General features: G+C 38.9%; 1 protein-coding gene and 1 pseudogene across 1 annotated transcript in view; both read right to left on the minus strand.

The window, feature by feature from the left end:
* The window catches only part of SYNPR (synaptoporin), a 289,796-nt gene that overhangs the window by 165,864 nt on the left and 106,940 nt on the right, over positions 1-16,992 (minus strand). The window lies entirely within an intron of this gene.
* On the minus strand, positions 16,381-16,776 carry LOC140611304 (small ribosomal subunit protein eS25 pseudogene; annotated as a pseudogene).

The raw sequence follows: 16,992 nt of genomic DNA on the forward strand, positions 1-16,992 counted from the left end.
CCTGACCCATTTAATGAGGGAAGTTGCACTTAGGCTCCAGATAACAATGTAATGGGGAAATGTGAAGACAGAGGTTGCTGAATCTTTCAATCTTGCAAGAAAAGCTGACAACTCAAATTTTAACATGAAGTTTTCTGACTTTTATACACTGGCAAATAATTTTTAAAAAAATTGAACATGGTATAGGCCAAACTAAGCAGGCCTGAGACCTGATGAGTGCTGCCAGTTCTCAACTTCTAGGGTGGCCCTAGCATAAGACTCAGTTTAGCTTCTTTGCCTGCACCACATTTCTCTAGCCTATGAGGGTGAGCAGGGCAGGAACAATGTGCCTGGGACCTATTTTTAGCTCTAAGTACCCAATCTCACAGAGTGTAAACTATAAGAGTTATTAGAGTTTTTTTAATCCTACTTGAGTTTTTTTTTTTTTTTTTTTTAAGATATATTTATTTGAGAGTGAAAGAGTACGCACAAGCTGGGGAAGAGGCAGAGGGAGAGGGAGAAGCAGACTCCCCGCTGAGCAGGGAGTCCCATGCAGGGCTCCATCCCAGAGATAATGACTGGGATAATGACTTGAGCCAAAGGCAGATTCTTAACTGACGGAGCCACCCAGGTCCTCCCTACTACACTTTTTACAGTTATAGCTATTTCGAGGCTAAGACAAGGAAGCAGCTAGCCAATGCAGACACATTCAGCCAGAGGCAAGGCCAGGCCTAGGACTCAGGTGGCAGATTTATACATGTGGCAGATTTACTATTATTTACATTGTCTGATTATTTTACAGAGCTTCAAGGTACAGGCTGTGATCCTTCTCACAACGTGTCAAATAAATAAGACTTTGTTTGACAGGTGGGAAACTATTAAGGTACTGACTCTTTTTAGGATTCATGTAGAGGAACTCTAGATAAAGTGGAAAGAATATTCAGGTACATAAATGTCGCCCTTTAAGAGGAAATTAAAAATGAATACAAACTCTTAAAACTCTATTAAGCCAAACACTCCATTAATTCTCAGTGGCTTATGGGCCTAAAATCTGGGCAGCTATAACCAACCAGACTTTCTAGATTATTGGGTGGAAAGATTAAGCGTAGTGAAAACACTTGAGCCCTAGGCCTGTTTGATATATGTCCTATGTATGGATATGGATTTGTGGCTACATATAAACATGCTCCTATAAAACAGAATGAAATACAATATAATGCCAAGCTTTCTACTACCATATGAACTGAAATGTAATGTTCAATGATTCAACAGAGAAGAGTCTCAGTAAAGTTAAGTGTACATCCCAAACATTTGCCTTTAGATTACTTAAAAGATCAGTGGGTTGAATACATAGACACATCTGTGTCTTGCTTATAACCTTTTATTGCTTTTTGAGAGTTACCTGTGTGGCTTAATGAATCAAACAACTTTAAAAGGCCTTTAAAACCACAAAGCTTCATTTCACAACTGCCATTACAGATTGACCAAAGAGCCTTCAGAGATGAAATTTTCCTTTAATGGAATTGCAAAGTGATTCAAATTATCTATGTTGCAAAGGTCATTGATATTTTAAATTTTTAAAGAGCATTGCCTAGATCCAAAGATTCTTATTATTATTTGTTGATTCGAGGGACACTTGCAGAACATAGACTTAGAAATTCCTGTTTAAAAACTCACACCAGTTATTGGAAAACTATGGCCTGAGGGTCAAATTAAGCCTACCATCTGTTTTTGTGAATAAATCTTTATTGGTACACAGCCACATCTGTTTACATCTTGTCTATGGTTGCTTTTGTGTTAGAAGGGCAAAGCTGAGTAGCAGTGACAGAGACATTATGGCCCACAAAGCCTAACATATTTGCTATCAGCCCTTCACAGAAGATGTTTGTCACATATGGTCTGTCATCTTTTTTAAAAAAAAATATTTCATTTATTTATTAGAGCAAGCAAGAGAGAGTATGGGTGGAGGCAGGCAGGTGGAGAGAGAGAGGCAGGGCTCTCTCCCAATGTAGGGCTCAATCTCAGAAACCTGTCATGACCTGAGCTGAAGGCAGATGCTAAACCAACTGAGCTATGCAGATGCCTCTATCATATTTTTTTCAACAACTCTTTAAAATGTAAAAGAAAACATTCTTAGTTCTCTGGGACAGGACTTGGCTTTCAGGCCATAGTTTTTCAATCTCTGGTCTAGATAATCAACAAAACAATAAAGCAAACTCTGATTTGTAGCATTTGCCTATTTCCATGGTATAAATTCTCTAAGTTTGGCCAATTTCAAGCTACCAACATGCATCGTCAAACCCAGTGTTGAGAAGAAATGTGCAGCATCATGCCATTTTATAGTCCATACAGATATAAATACGAATACAATACAGATGCAGATATGAATCATGGCACATGTGATATCTCAACAACATAGATAACAGAAAGATTAGTAAAATAGAAAGTGGTGAATGTTAAGTGCTTATTCTTTTTTTTAAAAAAAGATTTATTTATTCGAGAGAAAGAGAGAGAGAAAGAGTGATGGGGAGGTGGAGAGAGGCAGAGGCAGAGAGAGAGAGAGAGAGAGAGAGAGAAGCAGACTCCTCACTGAGGGTAGAGCCCGATGTGGGGGCTGATCTCATGACCCTGAGATCGTGACCTGAGCCGAAATCAAGGGTTAGACACTTAATTGACTGAGCCACCCAGGTGCCCCATAAGTTTTTATTATTCTTTCTTAATGTAAGTTACTCAATTGTAAGTTTATAAGATTTGAAGTTGATAACGACCATGTTTAACAACCCGTTCACATCTTTGAAAATTTAACAATTGGCTCCTTGTGACCCAGTGTAAGCTTCCTGCATTACATTACTGGGTTCAGGAAATTTTCACTTCTTGGAGATAAAAGAAAAAAGTATTTTACTATCATACCATAGGTTAGAAAGTGGTAAATTTTGGGGCAACCCGGGTGGCTCAGTGGTTTAGTGCCGCCTTCAGCCCAGGGTGTGATACTGGAGACCCGGGATCGAGTCCCATGTTGGGCTCCCTGCATGGAGCCTGCTTCTCCCTCTGCCTGTCTCTCATGAATAAATAAATAAATAATCTTTAAAAAAAGAAGGTGGTCAATTTTAAAATGTACACATATACTTGAAGGGAAGACTTAATCATGAATATATTGGCCAATTAACTTCAATGTATGTCCAAATGATATTGGTTGTAATTAGGATATATCTAAGCTGAAATGTTAACAGTTTATACAGTCAGCAATTGGATCACATATTGTCCACCCCCAAATAAATTTTCTTTTAACTTCAAGAAAAATAAACTCAGTAGCAGGTGGATTTTACCTTGATTGTTTCAAAATATTTAGTGGATACATTTCCAGTCTTTTCATTAGTGGAGGTTGGTTTTGAAAGTTTCTGTGATAAATGTGAAATCTTCATACTATTTCTGAATTGCAATAATGAAGAGGCAGGGATAGGCTTTTTTTTTTTTTTTTTTTTTGTTGCAGCATTGCTGATATCTCGCTATCATTGTTCCTGTGATGAAGAAGGCACTTGGCCCATTTGTTGTGCAAAGGATTCTTTTACATTTCTTCCAATTCAATAGACCTGAAACCTAGGCTGAGGTGAAACATTTACAGCCTAATAAAAACTCCAAGGAGTAAGGAATTCATCAGATGTGTCTCTATTGTGTGTAGATGTTTTTAAAAAGATATTTAACATTTTATGTTTTTAAGAAAAAAGAAACACAAAACTAATTACTGTCAACTATATTTTAAGTTTTCAGCTATCTAGCCAGCAGAATGCTGTTATTAAATCACTGTATGCCTTCTTTGCTTTTCTTCCCACATAAGAATCATTATTTTATTCACAATATTGGCCCCAAACAGAGGCTGTCAATCAAGATAACCCAAGTTACTGCCTGAAAAAAGAAATAATCAGGAGTTTGCTTTTATTTCAGAGATATATTTTGTTTCTTCTTAAGGTTTCTTATTTTCACCTCCGATTGTTGCTAAGGAAATGCATGGGAAAGGGTTCCTTACTGGATGATACTGCAGCTCCTAGCTTTTAAAAGATCACCTTTTTTTTTTTTTTTTTTTTGGTTTGTTTTAATGTTCACCTCCTCCATTATCCTACCATACCCATAGAACCTTAGCATCTGGGCAGCATGGAAAACAGTTGGTGGGGGAACTTTCTTCCCAATCCCTCTACCCCCAAGCAGCAATCACCATTAGCAGCAGCTGCCAGAAACTTACAAGCAACAACAGACAAGAAGACAATAGCTCATAGTGATTTGAATGGGGTAAGGCAAAAGCAGCAAGAGCATTGCTATATAAAGTTCTAGCTTGGCATAACTCTTCTCTGCTGAAGTGATATTGCAGCTATATTTGTTCCAAGGGTCTTGTCTTGATTTTTGTCCTTCTCACTTGTGTAAATGAAGGAAAATAAAATGGCTTTCGTCTAACTAGCAAAACTTAATTTTCTCTCCTGCTTTAGTTGTAGATCAAATAAGCCATTACATAAGCCTTCAGGGACTCCTTAGAATTCTTTCTCAATTATTTACTCATTATTTAAATTAAGACCAAGCAAACCAAAACTTTTCCCTCAACATTCTCCTTGACAGCTACCCTCTGAGCCTTTTGCAAATCACGGCAGAAAGATAAGAGACCATTATAGTTCAAGTCACTTATAGTCAAGACATGGTGAGTCATGAAATATGATAGAAAGTAATGTGTATCAATTAAAGAGAGATTAAAGATACACTCTACTTTGTTGCTTTGTGATAGGAAAATGGTTACTTAATGAGGAAGATTATTTTATGGCTTCTAACAAGTGAGTAAGCCATTGCCATTTTGTGATCATTATCTAATTTAATAATGAAAAGGATAAAGTATAATAATAGTATGCTGATTTGTAGCATTTTCCAATTGCTGTGCTACAAATGAGATAATGACATGAACACTTGAAACCCTAAAAGCACTAATAAATGTAAAGTCTACCTACTAAAAAGATGCAGATAGCAGCAAGTTTGGATATTGGATATTGATTTCTCATTAAAACCATCTACCATGACTCCACCAGAATTATCTATGTAAAACACAAAATTCATTCCATCTTCTCATTGCATGAAAAGCTTCAGTCATACCTGGCAAAGTTTAGGTTAAAGTTCAAAATGCTTATAGTATTGCTAACACCAAGCTTCTGCTTAAATCTGTAGACTCAACTTCTACTGCCCAGTTCCTACTTCCCTTACTTCAGCCATATTTAATGACGGTTATTTCTTAAGAAAAACCATTATGGTTTCATGTCTCTAAGCCTTTGCACTATTGCCCCATCCTCCTAAAACACAACTCACCTCTGTACCTCGAGTCTAACATACACCCTCCAAAATGTGTCTCTTAAAAGAAGTCTGTGCATACATCCATTACTTATATTGTATTATGTTCACATATTGACCTTACTATTTCTCACCTACACTATTAGCTCCTCTAGGTCAGTATCCCTGTCTTGACTCATTATCCCCAGTACTAGGTGCAAGAAATATGTTGGATAAAACTGCATTGAATAAATGGATGAATGTACCAAACTTGTTTTTTTTTTCAGGCCCAGCTTCAGAAGATTCTTCTTTTAAAATCAAGAGAACAACATCTCCAGTGTAAAACTCTCCATGGAGCTTCAGACCCTCATATCCAGCTGTCTACTTACTGTCTTCTTTCAAATGTTATAGAAACACTCTAATTTCAGAATGTACAAGACTGATGACATTATCCCCATTCATTTGGTCCCCAATCTGATGTTACACCAATGGTCCTCGCATAAGTTGCTCATATCAGAAAAGGTGGAGTCACCACTCATTGCATATCTAACTCATTGTGAAGGCCACTGGTTTTCCTCCTCTCTATCTCTCCTGCCAATGCTACAGCCTGGCAACCTGTCTATCCTTAGACTATTGCAAGTAACCTCCTAATCCACTTTCCTATATTCATTCCACTCCCTGTCCCATCCATTGTCCCCACTATAGTTAACATGGCATTTCAGAATGCAGACCTGACAGTGTTACCACCTGGCTTAAAACTCTTTAATGGCCTCCTATTGATTTTAGGAGTAAGATTAAAATCCTTCATAGAGCTTCCAGACTGCATGATCCTCTCTAACTCTCTAGGACTGCTGCAGCCTTATCTCACTCCATTCTCACCTCTTCTCTTCACTTGAATCTCAGCTTTACAGTTCTTCCAATGTGCCACATTCACTCTGTCTTCAGGGTCTTTGCACACACAGTCCACATCTCCTCGAAGGCTCTGAGGCTTTCTCACATCCCCTACTTTTCTTTAGCCTTCAAATCTCAGCTCCAAAACCATTTCTTCAGGAAGTCTTTCCTGATCTCTCACACTTGATCATGTCATCCTATTATAAGCACCTAGAACTTTCTTTTATTATCAGTTTGTAATTATATATTGTTTCATTATTGTGACCATTTGATTATGACCAGCCTTTCCACTACATAAAACTATTAGTATTGTGTCTGACCTATCCACACTATATGCCCTACTGCCTAGCATGGGGCCAGGCAGTGTATGTGCTCTATAAATATTTGTTGATTGACTGAATGAACAGATCTAAGAGGATAGAGGCCTGCAGAAGAATGCTGCCCACTCTAATTTGTTCATGGTGGACTGAAAGCTCACCTCCTTTTCAATGCTTATGACTTCTGATCTCCGATTATCAAGATTTTAATTTTCTACCCACCCACTTCCACATCTTTAGATTAGCCATTTGCTGTTCTTTATTTCTCATGATCTGCTTGAAACTTGTCTGACTCAGCTTCTGCATTGCATCAGTTGGGGTTCCTGCTTACAAGAAGCAGAATTAAGCAGATAAGTTCATTAAAGGATAGCAGGTAGCCCCACAGAATTATTGGGAGGCTTAAAGAACTGGGCTTAACACCAAATTTCCAGGAATAATGCCCCAGATCATGTTCCAAAACTAGACTGATAAGAAGAAGGTTACTCTAACCCCCCACCCTGCCTCCTCATGGTTACTACTGAACGAGCTACTTTCAACATTGTAGCATCATTACAGACATTACACAAGTGGCAGGCACTCAGCTCTGCCATCACTGTCTTTAGAGCCAGGACCTCCCCTGCTCTCACCAGCTGAACACATTCCACAGTAAGCCTTTTCCCTCAGATGTCTCATTTCTGAATTGAAGTCTAGGGAATGAATCTAATTGGTGGAGAAGGGTCTCATGCCCATTTTCTAGCTGCAAAGGGGGCTGTAATTGAGTTTTTAGGCTCCCACACTGGAAGAGATGGGACTCATCAAGTGGAAAAATCCTAGAAACCTAACAGGGTATTTAAAATGTTAAGCAGCCAAAAATATGACTAATGCCCACTCTATAAATAATGGTCAAAACTTTGCTATCTTGTTCAACTTCTCTTCGGTGGTGAGCCTCAGCCTATTCGCTTTGGCCATCACAACTGAACTGACATCTTTTAAGCAATCTAGCCTATTTTTCTATTTGAGATAGACCAGACTTAAAACCTGAGAGATTTTTAAAAACAACTTTAAGCTACTCTAGAAATCTCTATTTAAGATACTAGAATGCAGGATTTCAAAGCACAAACTCTGAAATCCAAGGATCTGGGTTTGAAACCTGTCTCCATCATTTAATTAAGTGACGTGTCATTTCTACTCAAATTTTATTTACTAAAGCAAGTTACATGGATACACTTACTTTTGGGCAGCATTGCTCAAAAGAAGAGCTAGAATTACATGATAAATAACACAAATGATGGTCTCAACCTTTCTGAATCTGTTTCCTCATTTGTAAAATAAGGAAATAATAGTCTCTCTCCCTCACAGGATTGTTGTGAAGACTGAATAAGACATATATGATAAATGCCCAATACATATCTAAGGAATCATATTTAAACTTTGGGAAACTTAAAAGGCACATTATGGTATGAAGAACAAGTGCATATCAGGAAAACCTCACCACTACGGTCCTCACTTAACTTCTTCATAGAAGCAGCAAGAGGGCAGATCCAAGGATCAATGTCAGCAATAAGTCAAAGATAAGAGCCCACCTGCTGAAACTTGAAAGTGGAAGCCCACATGAATGAATGTGCTATAGTAAGATATGATCTTAAAGCATCAATCTTTGTGCTTTTCTTTCCTTCCTTGATTATGACCCTTCCTCCTGTCAGTCACAGAACATTGCCTCAAGGAGCACTGGTGTGATTACAGCAGAAATATAAAGAGAACAACAAAAAAAAATCGATGTTTAGTTTTTCTGAATTCCAAAATATGTTCTTGAAGCCCACATCAAAAATAATAGCTTCAAAAGCCCCAGCTTTTGATACATAAGGAGTTTTGCTGAGAGAAGAAAAGGCTTTTGAGAATCAAAATGGAAGGCCCTGAGGAATGCATGAGAGATATAGGGTGTATATTATAACCATATGGGAATAAGAGGAATGAAAGCTGTAGATTGATTGATCTTGAGGGAGTCAAGACAAGGGTCATATGACTTTGAGGGGTAGGAAAGTGGAGAGTAAGCAGGCTCAAAAATCCTGGGGAAGGTGGATGAGGTTAGGGAGAAGAGACCTCTCACAAAGAGAAGTGGAAGGCAGAGTCAGCACAGAGGCTACAAAGGATCTCTGTGGGAAGTCAAAGGGAAGCCAAGCCAAAACCTTTGGACTTTCGTTGCCATTCAGATGAGCATTATGTTGCCATTCTGAAAAGACAAGCTGGCCACTTTTCTTTTTCTTTCTTTCTTTCTTTCTTTCTTTCTTTCTTTCTTTCTTTCTTTCTTTCTTTCTGATTTTATTTATTTATTTGAGAGAATGTGAGAGAGAGAGCACAAGCAGGGAGAGCTGGCCAAGTTGAAGGAGAAGCAGGTCCCTGCTCGGCAGGGGAAGTGGGGGAGCTTGATCCCAGGACCCTGGGATCATAACCTGTGCCAAAGGCAGATGCTTAACCAACTGAGCCACCCAGACACCCCAAGCTGTCCAGTTTTCCAAAGACTCTTGTGAATCAATCAATAGAAAGATGCCCTTAGTATGTCCATTACCTTTGCTGAGCCCCAACCCACATGGACATTCTTACTCTCTTCAAATGAACCTGGGTACTCTAATCTTCTGAAAGACAGGCCATGAATGTCAAAATAGTGGTGTTGAAAAGAGAGCCCTTGCATCTATATTTGGGTGGGAAAATGGAGATATCCATTCTGGGTTACAGTCTAACTCCTGAGTAGCTTTTCTACTCACTCCATTTGTTTTGCTCCCCAGTAAGACTAGACTGCTCAATTCTGGATTTGTCTCACAAGGAGTGATTTCTGCATGTATATTCCTTTTCTTTCTTCAGCAAAGATATCTTTGGGAAATTTTATAAGATTGCAAAGTAGGACATTTCACTTGTAGGTTATTAATGCTTATAAATAAGTAACTGCTAAAACTATGCTGACTATATGTCAAGCCCTAGTAAGCAGTTTAAGTGGACTATCTTACAAGAGTATTTCCTCCATTTTAGAGGTGAGAAAATTGAAGTCAAGAGTACTAAATGTCAAGGATGTAGCCGTAGCTAGAACGATTTGGACAGAGACAGTCTAAGCTTAGCATCCACAGGCCTGACGACTGGACTACAGTGCCCTCTTATTTATTTTTAAGATTTTTAAAATTTATTTGAGAGAGAGAGAGAGAGAAAGAGTGTGGGAGGGAGAGGGAGAGAGAGAATCCTCAAGCATACTCCCTGCTGAGTGCAAAGCCTAAGGCAAGGTTCTACCCCAGGACCCCAAGATCATGACCTGAGCTGAAACCAAGAGCCAGCCGCTAAACCATATCGTACCTCTTTATTTTTTTTTATTTTTTATTTTTTGTACCTCTTTAAAATACAGGAATAAGTTGCTCAGGAAGCAGTTGCTCTTGCTATCCTTCCTTCATTCAAGCAATTTTTTTGGAAGGCTTGCTATAAATTAGTCACTGTGTTAATCACAGGGATAGAGAAATCAATTGGGCACAGCATTACTACTCTTGAGACATTCTGGGTCTATACTGCAATGGTTCATTACTGCCACAGCCCTAAACTGTTCCTGTGATTTCTCCATGGAAAACTGAAATGCAGTGGAAATAACTCTGTGCAAGCTTTACCACTAGGTACATGTGGGACTCTCAGTAAGTAAATAAATCACTCAAACTGCCTGTGCTTTGTGACTTGTTACATATTTCTAGTCCTCCAGTGATAAGATCTCGGGACTAGGACAGGTGCACTGTGAATCCAATGTATCACCTATTCCAAGAAAATTCAGAGGCAAGCTAACATTCCTTGGAGTCTCAATTAATCAACATGGACTGATCTGTGAGAATCCAAATGGCACCAGATCACTTCTACCAGCAGTAAAAATATCTAGGGTGGAACTTATGTTCTGGTCCTAACTTCTAATTGTTGTGGAGTTCAAAGTGGGGCACTAAAGTTAATAGAAAAAAACCCTCCTGCTATCAAGGAACTTGGCAATGACGTGAAGAGACCTCTGTTATTCTAATGAGACCTGCTTGTAAGATTGCTTTGCTCCAAATTCTATACTCGGTAAAGTTTTCCTTCTTCTTTCCCACTTTCTGAGTCCTTGTTTCTTTCTGTCTGAATGTCTATTTGTGTGCAGCGCTGTCTTGGTTTCCTCTTCAAGGGGCAGCAATTTCCTCTAGAAGGAGAACCAGAGCCAGGCTGGGCACTGCCTTGTCCTAAGGGAATGAGCTTGGACATATAGCTAAAATCTCTTTCACTCTTAGTTCTGAATTCATCAAATGGAACCACGACACCTGCCTCCTAGAGTTGTTTGGAAGATTGGAAGATTCAAATTAATACATCCCCTGAATCTAGCACAGTGAGGAATAAAAATAAAGCACCTCGTAGAATACGTGGTATAGTAAAGGTATGACGGGATATGTAGCCCATGCTTGTTCTATTATTTGATTTCTTCCTTCTTTTTTCTTTCTTCTTCCAAACCTATGTTTTCTCTACAGCAAAATGAGAAAATCTCGCTGAAAACTCAGGGATATTGATCCTGACAAGAGTACACTGGGTATTGGTGGTAAAAAGCTACTCTCTTAACCTATGTACCTCAAGACTCGCACATTATACAAATCTTATTATTGTCTCCGATATTCACTTCCAGCAAGAGCCTGGGCTCTGGAATCAGACTGTCAGTGCCCAAATCCCAGCTTTGCCACCCACTAGTAGGGTGATCCCAGGAAAGAAATTCAACTTCTTAGATCCTGTTTTCTTTCTATAAGGTAGGAAAAATAGAATTACTATTATCTAGTTCATAGTGGTAGTGTGAAGATTGAAAGGGAGGTACCAACCAAGTGCCTGTCGTAGGGTAAATGCCCAATAAGTGCTATTATCTTGATGGCTGTTATTGTTATGGAAACCAGCACATTGAACTGTTCTCCAGTAATACAGAATTAAAGCTACAGTAAATGAAACTTTATAGACTCTATTGCTGAACCTTCCTTTCAAATCCATTTATTCTTTTCTATCCCTTAGCACAAGCCACCCCTATCTCTTACTGAGAATCATGCCTAACTAAATAGCCTAACTGTTCTCCCTGCTGCCAGCCTTGGTCCTCTAAACCACTCTCCACATGGCAGGCTGAAGGATGCTTCCCAGGTTAATCTAATCATCTCACTCTCTTGCTCAACACCCTTAATTACTCTTAAGAAAAAGTCCTTTAACATCATCCACAGGCCCTGAACTTACCTAGACTCAATATTAAACATATCTACAGCCTCAACACTAATTATAGCTTCCTCTGTCCTGCAGGATCTAGCCACATAGAACTGTTTTCACTTCTTTGAACATATGCTGCACTCTTTGCCTTCAGCACTCTGCTTTTGCTATTCACTCTTGCCTTACCTCTGCATCTGGTACCACCTTCCTATCAATTAATAGGACATTTCTTCTGAGGAGGTTTGCCTAACCCATGTTGCATACTTTCCAAGTGATCTCTCAGCTTCATGAATTTCTTCTGCTAGGCCAACCATTACATTGTTTACTATTTGCCCATTGACTTCTGAAGCCCTCCTATAGATGGTTATACACAGGGCCAGGGCCTATCTTGTTTTTCATTTCTCAGCTGGCAGGGGTAGAGACAAAGAGCACCTGGGCTGCGGTAGTTGAAGTAGGGAGCTAATTATACTGATGAGATAGGGAACTACTTACTACTTACACTGATGGAAATATGTCTTTTTCCTTAGGATTGTCACCAAATAATATGGGTTACTGCCCAATCATCTGTCACGATATGCAACACATGGTAGGTGCTCAACTAAATAAATGTCAGTACATTCATCTACACTGCTGGCTTGTAAATTATGATTACAAAGAGTTAGTGCAATGCCTTTCCCTTCTGTAGATTTTTAAATTGTGGCTTGAGAGGGCAGGTTAATCTTGTCTTATCCCCAAGATTTGCATGGCATATGTTAAATATATGGAGCAGATGCTCCATTTAAAAGAATCAAGTGACTTCTTTTTTAATAAAAAGGAAGGACACTTCAATATAAACAATAAGATAAATATCTTCTTAAATATTAATACACCAAGTTGTGGTTTTATTTTATAATAAATTCAATAAAAATTACTTATGAGGTAGGTGATCATACAAGTTACTACAGTACCAGAATCCCTATGGTAAATAAAAACATGTAATTAAAATATCATTATAATGATAGGTTTAGAAAACCTGTGATCTGACCCATTTCTAAGAAAAATAAGAAAGATAGAGCCTAAAACAGTCCAGTGAAATTGTAAGGTAAAGATTTAGGATAACTAGTTTTCTTTTAAATACGGGATCCTGTCTCTATAACTTTTTTTCATGATTTTCCTCAACATATACTAGATACCTCACGTGTGACTATTATCATTGTTATAGTTCTTTATAAAGAAATCTATTTTACTATAATTCTATTCACTGTAATTTCCTTAGTAACAGGCTGCTCTCTTTTTCTTTTAAAAAACTATTAAAATGTCATTCACATCACAGTCTAGATGTGGCTCCAGCTATTCCCAATAGCTATTCAAAAAACATAATCACCATAATTACTGTTGACATCTAATTAACATTCAGCTTCCTTTCTACAGCATCTACAGCTGGACAAACCATCTATTCCAGGATAAAAACTAATGCTCTGTTGCCTTTTCTTAAAAAAATAAAACAAACCAGGATGCTAAACACCTGGGCTCACTGTTTTTGTTCCCCTGTAAATGGTAGTTAGAGATAGGACAGCTACCATGAACACCTTTCTAAATACTGCCAACTGATAAACTGGACCTGGTCATAAGAAATTAAATCTATCCAATGGTTTAGGGGATTGCTGATGTTAATCTGCAATCTAAGAGTTTTATTGATTAAGGATGACTTTCAGAGTTTGCTAATGCATAGTTTTTTGATGAGGTCTTCCTTGATCTGGCTCCTTTCTATATGACTTACTTCAACACTTGCCACCCTTGTCTTTGTTCTCTTTGCATGACAAATCCTGGACTCCTTCCAGCTTCCCAGCATCATGTTCTCTCTTGCCTTTAGGACTTCAGCCATGCCCCCTCTGTCTTCCTTCATCAGTGTGATGGTTACGGATGTAGGCTCTTATACTAGAACATCCACTTATTTCTACTCTCCATACTACGAGCAGTATGACCTTGAGCAAGTCAGCTTAGCTGGTGGTTACCTGTGCTTTCTCATTTGTTAAATATCCACTTAATGGGGTTATTATGAAAATTAAATGTATTAATATATACATTGAGATACATATTTATCTATATCTATGTATAAATCTTTATTCTTATGAACTCTTATCCTGGCCAGATTCCACTGGTCTCTCAATATTTGAGGCCAATTTTTTCTAGAAAGCCTTCCTTCATGATCCAGGACAGTATAGGTCACCATGCTGTGCATTCCCACAGGCCCCTATACTTTTTGCATTACCATAACACTTATATGTCAAGTGTGCCATGCTTTATTCATTTGTACAACAAATATTTCTTGAGCTGATATTTGGTGCCAGGCATGGGGGATATGGCAATGGTCCTTGCTCCAGTAGAACTCATATTCTCATAAGTGTTGGAGGTATGAAATAAGTATGTGCTCAAATTAAGAAAAATACAAAATTTAAATATTATGAAGAAAATGCAAAGGTATAATAGGCTAAGAGTATTTGAGGGGATGTACTACCTTTGGTTGGGTGGTCTCTGAAATAGTGACATTTGAACTAAGCCTTGTTGATCACAAAGGACTAGTCATACACAGATGAGACAAGAAAGTTCCAAGCCCAGGAAATAGCTAAAGCAAAGCTTGAGGGTGGAACTGACCTAAGCCTTGTGGCCACACTTGACCTTTCTCATACAGTAGACATACAATCTACATCTCTACCTACCTCCTCTACTTCGAGTTATCAGAATGGGAAAGAGTCTCCCCAGCTATGCCCACAGTCACAAGTAGGCTGGACTTTTTTTCCTATTAAGGTTTTGCCATAAAGAAGGGCTAATGAATACAAAATGTTGAAACAAGTTTCTAGAATCCTTCAGGGTTGTTAACATCATGGAAGCTGGATTATAAAGTTTGATTTTATTTTCAAAATGAGAAATGAAATTCATGTTGGATTTCTATTCTGTGATTTTTATCTTCTAGAGCAGTGGTTCTCAACTGGGAGTGATTCTATACATAACCTATCCTCCCACCCCCTGGGAACTTTGACTTTTTTTTTTTTTAAGAGAACACATTAGTAGCATGGGCGGGGGCAGGGGTGTAGAGAGAGAGGGAGAGAAAGAATCTTAAGCAGGTTTCATGCCCACATGGAGCCCAACTCGGGGCTCAATTTCATGAACCTGAGATCATGACCTGAGTCAAAATCAAGAGGATGCTTAACTAACTGAGCCACTCTGGTGCCCCGGAAATTTGACCTTTTCTGATTGTCACAACTTATTGCCTGTGACTGGCTACTGGTGTTTAGAGTGTAAGATGCTGCTAAACATCCCATAACTCACAGGACAGCTCCCACAACAAAGAAGTGTCTAAGCCCAAAACGCCAATGTTTTCTGATCTGGAAAATGGTCTTTTTAAAATCCTTCCTTCCCAGTTCTGACTCCAACTAGAACAGAACAGTAGGGGTTCTTTCCTTTGCAATAGTTTCCTTCCTTTATAAACAGATAGGCTTGAAATTATGAAATTAAGGATGAACAGCAGGGGCCTCTTTGTCTCAAGGGAGCAATGTATGTCTCTGAGAGTCAGTATACTGGAGAATATCTTGTCTCCTTTGCCAAAGGCACTGCTTTCTTCATATCCTACTGGCCAAGAATTTCTCAACTCTTAGAGACTGATCCTACAGAGGGCAAATAAAGCTTATCCTGCACTACAGCTCTTATTCATTGGCAGCAGTTGTTTGGAGCACCATTTGGATGCCCATGATCCAACATTGTCCAAAGCAACGTTCAGTTGACTAGAGATGTGCACCATGAATACAGGATCAGTACCACGTATGTGCTATTCCTTCATGATAGAATGGCTGCTAAGTCTTTTGTTCTGCTATCAACCTAATCCTACAGTTTGCTTTCTACTGTGGGCTTGACGTATGACTTTCTAAAAAGTTCACAGTTAATGATAGTCAAACTATGCACAGACAACCGGGGCAAGTCAGTGTTTAGGTAACTAGGTTTTATTGTGTTTTCTCCCTCAAAGGCCTGACCACCATTGGCCTGTGGTTTGAACAGCACTTCCTAGCCTCACCTTGATACAGTTCTAGTTGGTGGTTAACAGTGGGCATTGCCATCTTTTTTCTTCTTACTTGTAATTGACTATAGCATTGCATGCTCTAAACTAAATGGCTCTCATCAAGCTTTTATTTGATTCATGGCTAGTCTGTTGAGTGCACACCTGTAGGCCACTCATCAGCAAATCCAATTATCTTCTCAGTGCTTCTTTTGCCATTTCACTTGTAGTTCCCCTCATAGATTTCCTCATAATACTTTTATGAGTGCATGAATTCCATCTCTCTATCTCCCTTCCTTTTATGCACCTGCATTATAGTTTTCAAAGCTCTGTAAGTTTTATAAACCTCACCCTCTTACACTGGGGCCTCTTAGCATCATAATTAAACCTTTTGTGTGTATTATATCTAGTTCCTGTACCCCCACCTGGATTCTGCCATTGGTTGCTCTAATGCCAATTTTGCTTTGCTTCTGGACAATCTCAGAGGATCTTCCATCACATATATCAAGCCATTCTGTTTTGATACAGCTCTTATACTCATTGGCCCTAGTTCTTTTCCTTGGTCATACCAAATGAATCTAAACTTACTCTTCATGACATTTCAAGTTGGCATTTCCTCCTTTTGTGTTTATTTTTTTTCATTTAATAAAGTTTTATTTCCTGAAATGTGCAGTTGGTGGGATCTTGTTCATGCATCTTCACTGGCAGCTGGGGCATCTCCACCTTTGGTGCTTCTGGTGTAAATTACTTGAGCTCTGTGCTTTGAAGCCAGTTTAATAAGTCCTTTACTGAGGAGCCCCTGAAGAGCTGCCCTGGCCAAAGAACCTCGAATCTTCAGTCTCTCAGAGACAATAGCTGGAGTCATAAGCTTATAGTTGGGAACCCCCTTACAGAGTTTGTCATATGTCGCTTTGTCGAAGATACCAGATTATTGAACTTGTTTCGAACTTTGCCTTTGGACCACTTCTTCTTTTTGGCCTTGCCCCCAGATTTGTTCACTGGGTCTTCGTCCTTTTTGGCCGACTTTCTGGCATCTTTCTTCTTCTTCTTGTCCTTGGGCGGCATAGCGAAGCTTGGAGAGGAACAGCCACCCCTCTATTTTGTTTTTATTGACTGTTCTGCTTCCACTTGCACTTCCCCTTCCTATAGCATTTTATTTTGGGAAATTACCCAACTATTTTCATTGGAGGGAATTACTTTATTTTGGGGAACTACCTCTCCCCCATTTTGTTCAATTCAATGATCACTTAATCTAGTATTTGCCCATGGTGGTTTTAAAAT

This window comes from Canis lupus, chromosome 19, assembly GCF_048164855.1.
Source record: "Canis lupus baileyi chromosome 19, mCanLup2.hap1, whole genome shotgun sequence".
Lineage (NCBI taxonomy): Eukaryota > Metazoa > Chordata > Mammalia > Carnivora > Canidae > Canis > Canis lupus.